We start from the raw sequence: 12486 nt of genomic DNA on the forward strand, positions 1-12486 counted from the left end.
CAAAAATAAATAAACATTTAAAAAAGTCACTTCAGAGACAGCCTGTGCAGGAAGGACACTCAGATCCTTCCTCCTGAGAAGGAATAAATACATCTTTCTGGTGAACAGTACCCTCCCTGTAGCAGGAGAGAAAGAGACACCCTTATCACCAGAGGTGGGAGATTTAGAGCAGAGGAGGCTGTTTAACACCCCTTGTTTCTTTTTACTAATTTACCACCCAGCCCCAAATCTGTTTAGAATCCCTCACGAATTGGAACTCCCAACGTTAAGTTTTCTTTGTCCTGTCAATAACTCACAGATTGTCTATTTGTCTGAAGCGTATAAAAACTGCCTGCCTGGTCACTTCTTTAGCCTTAATTCCATTCCTGGGCCTCCATGTTCACTTAATAAAACTTTGGGTTTTTTTCCCCCACTGTTAGTGTGTCATGTAAAAATAATTCCTAGTCCAGTGAAGACCTTGAGGGTAGAGATGAACTTACTCTTTCCTTCAGTACCAATTAGTCCTATTTGCCGCAGGAAGGATGTGGATGTGCCTTTGCAGGCACCAGCCCGGGCACCCTGGGAGTTTGGTGTTCCCCAGGAGAGCAGGCCGGCCTGAAGCTTGTGGCGCACAGGCCCTGGCAGGTTTGAAGGAGCCCATGGTGAAGGAGGGACACACCTTTTTCACAGTCCCTGGCTGTCAGGTTGTAGGGGCTCTAAAGCTCATCTTGTCAGTTGTTTTGAACAACTGTAAGCTGGGGGGAAAAGCCAAATTAAGTTTTCTTTGATTCCAGAATAAAATACTAATCTGGTTAACGTCCCACATTTTATTGAAAACTGAACCCCAAAGGGCCAGATGACCTGTTCAAGTTCACTCAGTGAATTACAGAAAGGAAGGAGTGTGGCACCATTTCTTTCACACCTCTGGTCAAAATGATTTGATGGTCACTCTTTTCTGACAGAGTGAAGTAAACAACAGCATGACAACCAGGGCCTTTTACGATCTCACTCCAAGTTACTTTTTCCCATAGAATGAACCCAAGTGGTCAAGGTATGGGCTCGCTTTTTGGGCTAACCCATCTTGGAGCCTTTGCCCACACTGTCCCTGCCCTGCTCTTGACTACTGCAATTCCACCAGCTTTTCAGACACTTATCCAGGCGAGTTCTTCCAGAAGCCTTCTTGCTTCTTCAGACCAGAAATCACATTTTCCTCCCCCAGGTGCCCGTGAACTTTACCTGGGCCCCTTGGTGGATCATCACTGCCTGCTCCCGTCTCCCTCCCAACCTAGGCTCTCCAGGCTGTGCCTCACCTGTCAGGGCTCAGGATCTCCTGGGGCACCTTTGTGTCTATGCAATGGAAGGCCGGGAGCCACACCTGGGCATGGCTGGGTGAACACAGGCAGCATTCCCCGCCTGGGAGGGTGGCTGCTCTTCCCTCAGATGGGATTGAGGTATTTGTTAGAGTGGAAAATCCCCATGTCTTCCCACTGTTGTAGCCCATCAGATTTCTCCTAGGTTAATTCCATCTTCATTCCAGGCCATTCATTGCTCCCATCTTCCAGTGCCCCATCCCCATCAGTGAGATTTGGGGAAAGATGTTCGTCACCACCAAAGTTCTCTTACCACTCTTGGAGGCTTCTGTGACCTTCTCACTGTGGAGGCCACAGGCACGGTTGGGGGTAGCCACTCCCCTGCCTAGCCCCCACCTGTGCTCCCTGGCTCTTCCTCTATCTCTTTGGCTTCTTTCTTCCCCACTATGTCTGTTTCTCTCTCTCTCTTTAGTATCTATCTTCCTCCCACCTCTGCCTGCCTGTCTTTTTTTCCTTCTCTCATGCTGCCTCCCCCTCTGCTCCTCAGTGCGTCTCATTTTCTGTCTCTGTCCGCCCTTCTGCTTCTGTGTCTGCCTTGATTTTGCCCTTTCTCTTTTGCTTTCTCCGGCACCCAGAATACGGCCTCATGAAAGAAACAGCCAAAAGGGGTCTGAGACTGTAGACCCCTGCCACTTCACCCATCCTGCCCCAGAGCTGCCAAGATACCAGCCGAGGATGCGGTGGCTCTGGGGAAGGCACACATTTTCCGGAGCTTAGAGCCACACAGAAGCAGAAGTGGGACAGGTGTTTCTGGCCCAGCAGGTTCTGCCTGGCTGGGCTGAGCAAGGGCAAGGCCTTAATTAGAAACGCTGGCTGGGAGAGAAGGGAAGGTGTTATTATCTGGGAGAGTGGGAGGTGGGGGTGGGAGGTCCTTGCGGTGTGGTAGGGACTTCTGAGAGACTTTCTGCAGAAGCTAGCGTAAGAAGTGCCTCCCCACAGTAGGGAGCTGGGGATTCCGTCTCAGGAACCCGGGAGCCCTTTGGTACCCAAGAGTGATGCAGCTGTCTGCATGTGAGGTGAGCTGGGAAATTTCTTAACTCGTCCTCCAGGCTCAGCTCATGTTCCTTCTTCTAGGAATCCATCTCTTGAGGCCCCCAAGTTAGGATTGTCCTATTCAGTTCTTCTTTGGCACTCTGTTCCTTTGTAATTATTTTTTACATAATTATAAATCTGTGTGTGTGCCCATGTGTATATATATTTTATATGGTCTGACTGACGCACGATACCTGGTGCATAGTAAGTACTCAGTAAACATTTTTAAAAAATGATTTTATTTATTCTTGAGAGAGAGACATAGCACGAGCAGGGAAGGGCAGAGAGAGAGAGGGAGACACGAATCTGAAGCAGGCTCCAGGCTCTGAGCTGTCAGCACAGAGCCCGACGCAAGGCTTGAACCCACGAACTGTGAGATCATGACCTGAGCCAAAGTCAGGCACTCAACTGACTAAGGCACCCAGGCGCCCCTCGGTAATCATTTTAGACATTCAGAATTCCAAAGGGGAACAAGTGCTGTTTGTTTAATGACTTGTCTTGGAGCAAGTAGCAAGTGCAGTTTGTTTGTCTGGTCTGTCCTGGATGGGTCCCTCCCACTGGCTCATCATATGGAGGGTGGGAGAGGTGGAAGTTGCAGAGGCTAGAGTAAGAAGTGCCACCCCATGGTAGGGAGCTGGGGGTTCCGTCTCAGGGTGTCCAGGAGCCCTTTGGTATAAAGATGGAGAGATCAGAAGGAAACTGACCTGGGGTCAAATCAGATCACAGCAGACCCACAGAGTAGACACCGATACGTGGGTAATTGAATTAGCTGAGTGCCTCATAATGTTCAGTCGTCTTCATGCAGACTCTGTTGGGCACATGATATATGTGATTTCATTTAATCTTCCAGATGTCTCTGTAGGGCTCTTTGAAGCTGAGGAAACAGTCTGGGCTTGGAGAGATTATGTCACCTTCTTAAGGTCACATAGCTAGTGCATGCCAGCACTGAGTTTCTGTTCTCCAGGCTGTTCTCTAGATTGCTCACATTCCTTTTACAATGGGTGGAAAAAATACCCTGGGGTCCCTTACTCAGACAAAGTTCACTGGAACAGTTACTTCCCTTGATCCAACAATATTCTTTAATTTATAAGGTGATACCTGCAAAATCCCCTGTAAATGGTGTAGTTCTGAATTCATGTTGTAATAGTGACAGCAATGACAAACAAAGAAACAAACAGACTCATATACAGAGAAAATTGCCAGAGGGAGGTCAGTGGGGGAGGGGAGGATGGGTGAAATAGATAAAGGGGATTAAGAGGTATAAACTTCCTGTTATAAAATAAATAAGTCACAGAGATGAGAATACAGCATAAGGAATACAGTCAGTAATATTGTAATAACATGTGGTGACAGATGTTGACTATACTTACTGTGGGGAGCACTGAGTAATGTACAGAATTATTGAATCACTATGTTGTACATGTGAAACTAATATAGCATTGCAGGTCAGTTATACTTCAATAAAAAATAATATTAGCAATGCATTCAAGAGTGCCTTTTGGTTACACCATCTGCCCCACTGGTCCAGTGGATCTTTCCATCACAACTGCTACTAACCACCTCTTACCCCTTCATGCCCTGCCAAGGCCCATTTTGCAACCTAGTATGGGACTCCAGTTTATCTTGATTTAGTGTTATAGCAGTATTTCCTTATAGTCAAAATCTGCTGAAATCTTTTGGATTTTTTATTTCATCATTGTCTATGAGCCATAGCTCCTTCTCAATCTTCAGCATTTTATTCAAATTCTTCATGGTTGCCTCACCTCCCAGACATCCACAGGCATTGGGCAACCAACTCCAGGCACTCCTACATACATTGTCTCATTTGACCTTTGCAGAATGGTGCAAGGAGGGCACTGTGCTCCTGTCTCCAGGTGAGTAACTGAGGAGATGTGGTCAAGAACCTAGATTGAGGCCCCTCTCCTTCCACTACCTTGTATAGTTTTTCCAGAAATTTACCTCAAGGATGATAGTCATCTGCCAGCCACAAATCTCTGCTGTTTGTTGCAGAAACTACAAATATGATAGCAAGTGCTATTGGTCATTCACTCCCTACAATTCTGCAGGTGCTGAAGGAAGAGACAAATTGTGCCTAAAGTGTGTGTGTGTGTGGTGTGCTGCGTGTGGCTTGTGTGGTGTGTGTGGGCAGTGTGTGTGTGGGGATGGATGGATGTGGTATGTTTGTGGTGCATATGTGTGTATGGTGTGTGTGGTATATATGTGTGTATAGTGTGTGTAGTGTATGTGTGGTATGTGTATGTGTGGTGTATATGTGTGTATGGTATCTGTGTGGCACATATGTGTGTAGTGTGTGTATTTGCATGTATGTGTGTTGTGTGTATGGTATGTATGTGTTGTTTGTCGTGTCTGTGTGGTGTGTGGTGTGTGTGTGTGGTGTCTGTGTGTGTGTGTGGTGTATGTTTATGTGATGTGTGTGGTATATATGTGTGTATGGTGTGTGTGGTGTGTGTATATGTGTGTATAGCATGTATGTGGTACATATGTGTATGGTGTGTGTGTGGTGTGTATATTGTGTGTGTGTGTGTTGTATGCATGGTGATGTGTGTATGGTATGTATGTGTTGTGTGTGTTGTGTGGTATGTGTGTGTGGTGTATGTGTGATGTATATGTGTGGGTGGTATGTGGGTGTGTGTGGGTATGTGTGGTGTTTGTGTGGAAGATGTGTGTGGTGTGTGTGGTATGTGAGTGTGTGTGTGGGGTGTGACAATGCCACTGTTCATTCCTATCAATTAGTCCATTTCATTATGGAGCACCCACAGACATTATTTCATTTTATTTATTTAATTTTTTTTTTAATTTTTTTTTTTTTTTTTATTTCTAGGAGAGAGAGAGAGAGAGACAGCGTGAGCAGGGGAGGGTCAGAGAGAGAGGGAGATACAGACTCTGAAACAGGCTCCAGGCTCTGAGCTGGCAGTCAGCACAGAACCCGACGCGGGGCTCGAACCCACGAACCGCGAGATCATGACCTAAGCGAAAGTCGGACGCTTAACCGACTAAGCCACCCAGGCGCCCCTATTTATTTAATTTTTTAAACTTAAATATTTTAATTTATTCTTTTATAAAATTGACATTTTAATGGATGGTCCCTATGGTAGATGCCAGTGATATAGTAGTCATTATATTTCTACTTTCATGGAGTTTTAATACAGGATAAAGGTAGATATGAAACGGGGAAACACATATTTCATATGCTATAGTGGAAAAATCTCCATTGTTATAGCAACATGTAGAAAAATTAAGGTATTTTGAGGCAAAGTAGGCAGTGAAGATAAAAATGAAGTAATGAATGAAGTAATATTACCTCCGAATGAAGTAATATTAAATCATTGAAACCAAAATATAAAGATTCAATAGGAGTTGATTGAGAACACTCATGGAGAAAGGAATTGCTGAAAAGAAAAAATAACACTATGGAGATCTCAAGGTGGAAGGTGCTTTGCACGTTCAAAGTAAGAGAAGGCTGATGTGATTGGAACATAATGAAGGTGGCGGAGAATTGGCAAAGAATGAAAAAGTATGTAGGAGCCAGATTATGATGGGTATCAAAGGAATTATTAAGTTTTATGAACTGTAACCTAAGAGCACTGGAAAAATATTAAAGTGACATAAGCAAGAAAGTGAAAAGATCAGGAAACACACACACACACACACACACACACATAATTAATGCTTCACATATACAGATAATTTCTCAATGAAATACTTGTAGACCTGTCTAAGAATTGTGCAGCTTGGTAATAGAGGCTTGTAAGCTATTTTTTAATATTTACAAAATAATGGTTAATAAGATGTTGAAGACTCTCTACACATTACATTTCATTGGTTTGGCAGAAATTCTTATTATAGGACGTTCATACTGGTCAAAAACTCTGAATACAATATCCCAGATAATCTTTGGGGGAAAATAATTTTTTAAAAATATAGTTTATTGTCAAATTGGTTTCCATATAACACCCAGTGCTCATTCCAACAAGTGCCTTCCTCTATGCCCATCACTCCTCTTCCCCTCTTCCCCACTCCCCCATCAACCCTCAGTTTGTTCTCAGTATTTAAGAATCTCTTATGGTTTGCCTCTCTTCGTCTCCTTAACTATTTTTTCTCCCCTTCTCCTCCCCTATGGTCCTCTGTTAAGTTTCTCCTGTTCCACATATGAGTGAAAACATATGGTATCTGTCTTTCTCTGCCTGACTTATTTCACTCAGCATAATACCCTCGAATTCTATCCATGTTGCTACACATGGCCAGATTTCATTCTTTCTCATTGCCGTGTAGTATTCCATTGTATATATAAACCACATCTTCTTGATCTATTCATCAGGTGATGGACATTTAGGCTCTTTCCATGATTTGGCTGTTTTTGAAAATGCTGCTATGTAGTCTTCTGGTTTTGAGCTCAGAAATATCTCCTGATTCTAATCTCTCCTTTCCTTTCCCACGCCTGAGTTAATACCATAATTTCTCAGCCAAGTGCTTCATTAGTCACAATATTGCCTCTTCATTTTTCATAGTACTTATGGTGCTACCTTTATTAAAACAAAGAAAGCAATCAATCAAACGAGAAACCAAGTCTGATCTGTCAGGTCTTTGTTGGGTTCATGTTACCCATAGGATGATATGAAAACTTCTTATCTTGGGATATCAGGCACTTCATTGTGCTCAGACATCCCTCCCATCCTTCTTCATCTCCTTGATTCTCTCTTGACTGAGCCAACACACCTATTCCCTGAATATACCAGACCCATTCTCAGATCTGCCTTTGAACACGCTGTTCCATCTCCCTGGGTGTTCCTTCCCTGCCTGATAACCTGATGGTGCTTTAAAGCCCAGCAAAAACATCATGTCTTTTGTTTATCCTTCCTCCATCCTCTAAGACAGAGGTCCTTGATTTGAGACCCTGGGAACTCTTGCTTTTCATTTTGTGTTAGGATTTTGCCTTATTTCCCAATATTGTCTGTGAAGTTGTGGGCTTTGAGGAGGCTGACATTCTGTCATATTTTGAGATGCTCCTCCAGCTTATAAGGGATCAATAAACATCTGTGGCATGGTTTATAAACTAATGGTATTGTTATCTGTTTGCTTTTCCACTAGAAGTTGGGTTCCAGAGGGCTAGAACCTGTGTCCATCTACCTTTGTTTCTTCAGGGTTGAGCCCATTCCCGAATATGCTTAATAGTTTGTGTGAGTGAGCAGGAAACTGAGAAAATGAGCCCATGAATAAGGCAAAAGGATGCCCTCAGCTTACAATTGCATGAATGATTCTAGAGTGTGAGGGGCTCAGGCTGAGTTAGATCCCAGCAAAAGATCTGGGAGTCTGCTGGAGGTTCCTTGAAGCAGAATTGTCTTCGTTCATGGGAATGACTTCCTGGTTTTTCCCTCTAACCCCTGTCCCTACACCCATCCATTCTTCCTCTATCATGATGGGTTTTTCCTTGATTCTAAGGTGATGTTAAAATAGACAACAAAAATAATAGAAATAAAAATAAACTTGGTGACTCAGGAGAGATTAACTAATCTCTTGGAACCTCTGTTTCTTCACCTGTATCTATAAGATAGTTGCTTTGGGAGATACATTCTGTTTACAACAGTTATGGAATAACAATCCTTTTAGTAGTATGAAACCGTTTGTTGGTCTTAATTAACACATTTTACTTCTCTTGATATTTTGGTATTTTCTTAAAAAAGCAAGTGGCTTCAGAAAGGTGGTGGGTCTCAATAAATGCCAATGAAGAGCCCAAGATGGCCCAGCTGGTATGAGAACAGGCTAGGACCTGCAAACAAGCTCATCTGACTTCAAAGCCAGTGTACTTTTTTCTAGTCTGATGGCCAGTAGAGATACAGGGGTACTCTGCCACTTTTGTGGAAACTATGACAAAAACCCGTGAGCCCTTGTCAGAAAATACCACAAGGGTACCTGTAAAGTGTTGAATGTAGGCAGCACTTGCAGGTCTAGGAAGGAAACCTCCAAACTTTGGCTCCAAATGACATATAGAGAAAATGCAGGGCTGCTGCTTAGTAGTAGGAGGCAGGTGAGTCTGTTCGTGCTCACCAGTGTGGGATGCAGGAGGCAGGAACACTGAGTCAGGGACTCTCAAGTAGGTTGATATCATAAAGCAGCAACAATGACTTCCTTCCTTCTAGATGGGGATTTATAGCTGTGAGTGCCACAGCAGTCATATGAGATGGACTTTATTGCCCCTATTTTACAGAGACTCAGATAGGTCGAGTGGTCTATCTAAGGTCACACATGCTTATAAACCTTGTGCCCCCAAACCCATTTTACTGCACTTCTTGGGCTCTTTATGGCACATCACACTGGTAGGTCAGACAATTTTAAACACACACACACACACACACACACACACACACACACACACACACAAATATTATGAGACTTCCCAGCAACAAGGAACTCCCATCTTGAAATGCTTTTTTCAGGGGCAGAGAGAGCAGTTTTGTTTTTTTTTTTTAAACAATTATCTATTTCATTTTATTTTAGGGGTTTTTTGGCTTAAAGTTTTCAGTTTTTAAATTTATTTAAATTTTCGTTAACATACAGTGCAATATTGGTTTTAGGAGTAGAATTCAGTGATTCATTCCTAACATAAAACACCCAGTGCTCATCACAAGTGTCCTCTTTAATACCCATCATCCATCTGGCCCATCTCCCACCCATATCCTTCCATCAACCCTCAATTTGTTCTCTATCACTAAGAGTCTCTGTGGTTTGCTTCCTTCTCTTCTCTTTTTCCCCTCCCTCCCATATGTTCATCTGTCTTGTTTCTTAAATTCCATATATGAGTGAAATCATATGATATCTGTCTTTTGCTGATTGACTTGTTTTGCTTAATATAATACATTCTAGCTCCGTCCATGTAGTTGCAAATGGCAAGATTTCATTCTTTTTGATGGCATACACACACATACATATATATACACCACATCTTCTTTACCCATTTATCATTTGATGAACTTTTGGGCTCTCTCCATAGTTCGGCTATTGTTGATAGTGCTTCCATAAACATTGGGGAGCATGTACCCCTTTGAATTTGTGCTTTTGTATCCTTTGGGGAAATACCTAATAGTGCAACTGTTGGATTGTAGGGTAGTTCTATTTTTAGTTTTTTTGAGGAACCTCCATACTGTTTTCCAAAGTGGCTTCACCAATCTGCATTCTCACCAACAGTGCAAGAGTGTTCCTCTTTCTCACCAGCACCTGTTGTTGCTTGCGTTGTTAATTTTAGCCATTCTGACAGGTGTGAGGTGATATCTCATTGTGGTTTTTATTTGTATTTCCTTGATAATGAATGATGTTGAGCATCTTTTCATGTGTCTGTTAGCCATCTGGATGTCTTCTTTGGAAAAATGTCTATTCATGTCTTCTGCCCTTTTCTTAACTAGATTATTTGGGTTTTAGGTGTTGCGTTTGATGAGTTCTTTATATATTTTGGATACTAACCCTTTATCTGATGTCATTTGCAAATATCTTCTCCCATTTCATAGGCTGCCTTTTAGTTTTGTTGATTGTTTCCTTTGCTGTGCAGAAGCTTTGTATCTTGAGGAAGTCCCAATGTTCATATTTGCTTTTGTTCCCCCTGCTGTCAGTGACATGTCTAATAAGAAGTTGCTCTGGCCAAGATCAAAGGGGTTATTGCTTGTTTTCTCCTGTAGGAATTTGATGGTTTCCTGTCTCACATTTACTTCTTTCATGCATTTTGAATTTATCTTTGGGTATGGTGTGAGAAAGTGGTCCAGTTTCATTCTTCTGCATGTCACCATCCAGTTTTCCCAGATCATTTGTTGAAGAGACTGTCTTTTATCTACTGGATATTCTTTCCTGCTTCTTCAAAGATGAGTTGACCATATAGTGGTGGGTCCATTTCTGGGATTTCTATCCAGTTCAGTTGATCTATGTGTCTGTGTTTGTGGCAGAACCATACTGACTTGATGACTAAGGCTTTGTAATATACCACAAGATATAACTATACTAATTGGCATCCAGACTGCTGTGGACTGAATTGTATTCCTCCCAAATTCACATATCATTAAGATAGCTTGAAATCTGGAACCATTATGCCTCCAGTTCTGTTTTTCAGAATTTCTTTGACTATTTGGGGTCTTTTGTGATTGTATACAAATTCTAGGATTGTTTGTTCTAGCTCTGTGAAAAATGCTGGTTTTGTTTTGATAGGGGTTGCATTAAATGTGTAGATTACTTTAGGTAGTAGAGGCATTTTAACAATGTTTGTTCTTCTAAACCATGACATGATACTCAAGAGACTCTACCAAAAAATCACTAGAATTAATACACGAATTCAGCAAAGTCTCTGGATATAAAATCAACTTGCAGAAATCTGTTGCATTTCTATACACTAATAATGAAGCAGCAGAAAAAGAAATCAAGCAATTAATCCCATTTGCAATAGCACCAGTAACAACAAGATACCTAGGAATAAACTTAACTAACGAGGTAAAGGATCTTTCTCTGAAAACTATAGAAAATTTATGAAAGAAATTGAAGAGGACACAATGGAATGGAAAAGCATTTCATGCTCACGGATTGATAGAGCAACTTTGAATGAAACAGTTCAGGCGCTGCTGCTTCTTCTGGGTCTGGTTGCAGAATTTAGAGAAGGCTTTTTTTTTTTTTTTTTTTTTTTAATCAAATATATGCTAGTTATCTACTGAGTAGTCAAAAAATCCATGTCTTGGTCATCTTGGTCTAAATATCGTAGACTGTGTGGCTTAAACAACAGATAGTTATTTTCTCATAGTTATGGAGTCTGGCAGTCAGATCAGGGTGCCAGCAGTGTCGGGTTCTGATGAGAGCCTCTTCCTGGTTTTCAGGCAGCTTCCTTCTTGCTGTGTCTTCACATAGCGGGGAGAAAGAGAACATATCTCTTCTTTTAAGGGCACTAATCCCATCATGAGGGCCCATTCTCATGACCTCATCTAAATCTAATTCTCTCCCAAAGGCCCCATTCTAAATATTATCATACTGAGGTCTAGGGCTTCAATATATGAATTTGGGAGGGATATAATTCAGTCCACAGCAGTCTAGATGGCAATTAGTATAAGGTCATATTCTATGGTGTTGTCAATTATAAGTAATATATGTTTGGTCTTCATACTTTTTTCTGGCACAGAGCTCTTAAAACTCTTGGAATTTACTATGAAGAGACCTATAAAGTTGTCTTTTGTAATGTGTTAATGAGGCAACATTTGGGAGGCACCTGAGGATGGGGGCAGGTTGCCAGGGAAACAAACCATGTGGTTACAGAGGGTTGGAGTTTTCAGTCCCCACCCCACTCCCTGTCCCCACATAAGAATATTATCTACATTTTGTGTGTGAAAAAGGAAAACGTAGAATTTAGGGAAATTGGTATGTTCAGGGTGCTGTTCTCTGTGTCTGACTAACTTGGCCACCAAATCACAAAACACTAGTACAACTTATAGCCCTGCCCTGTGATGGTCATATCATAGAACTTATTGTCAGAGCTGGAGGGACTCAGATAAAATATCATTCTTTTTTTCAAAGAATGCATTTTAGACCACCTGCATTAGAAATACCTTGGGAAATCATTAAAATGTAAATTCCTAGGTTCGATTTCAGGTGTACAGACTCTCTGAGAGGTGAAAATTGGGAATATGTACCTAAAATTAGCACTCCAGGTAATTTTTATATGCACACAAAGATTTAGAGGGCGCTGATTAGTTTACTCCCCCCCCACTTTTTTTTTTTTTTTTTTTAACAACTAGGACATTTAGGTTCAGAGATGACACCAAGCAAGTTGTATGAGGACATGTGACTTTCATTTAACTTTGCACTGAGATTTGTGTCTCCCAGATCACCTCACCCACTGCTCTAGGTTTGACTCTGGCCCTGAGCAGTGACTTTAGCTAAATGAGCTTAACTGTTCTGGGTCTCAGTTTCTTCATTGGTAAGATGGCATAATTTCCACTCTGTCTACTTCACAGGAGTGAAAAGTCAAATAGGATGCAACCATGGAAGGCACTTTGTAAATGGACATTGTTGTTATTACATTATTGTGTATCTGAAATGAGAGCTCTGGACACAGCACAAGAGA

This window comes from Hyaena hyaena, unplaced genomic scaffold (genome assembly GCF_003009895.1).
Source record: "Hyaena hyaena isolate Hyena2069 unplaced genomic scaffold, ASM300989v1 scaffold_505, whole genome shotgun sequence".
Lineage (NCBI taxonomy): Eukaryota > Metazoa > Chordata > Mammalia > Carnivora > Hyaenidae > Hyaena > Hyaena hyaena.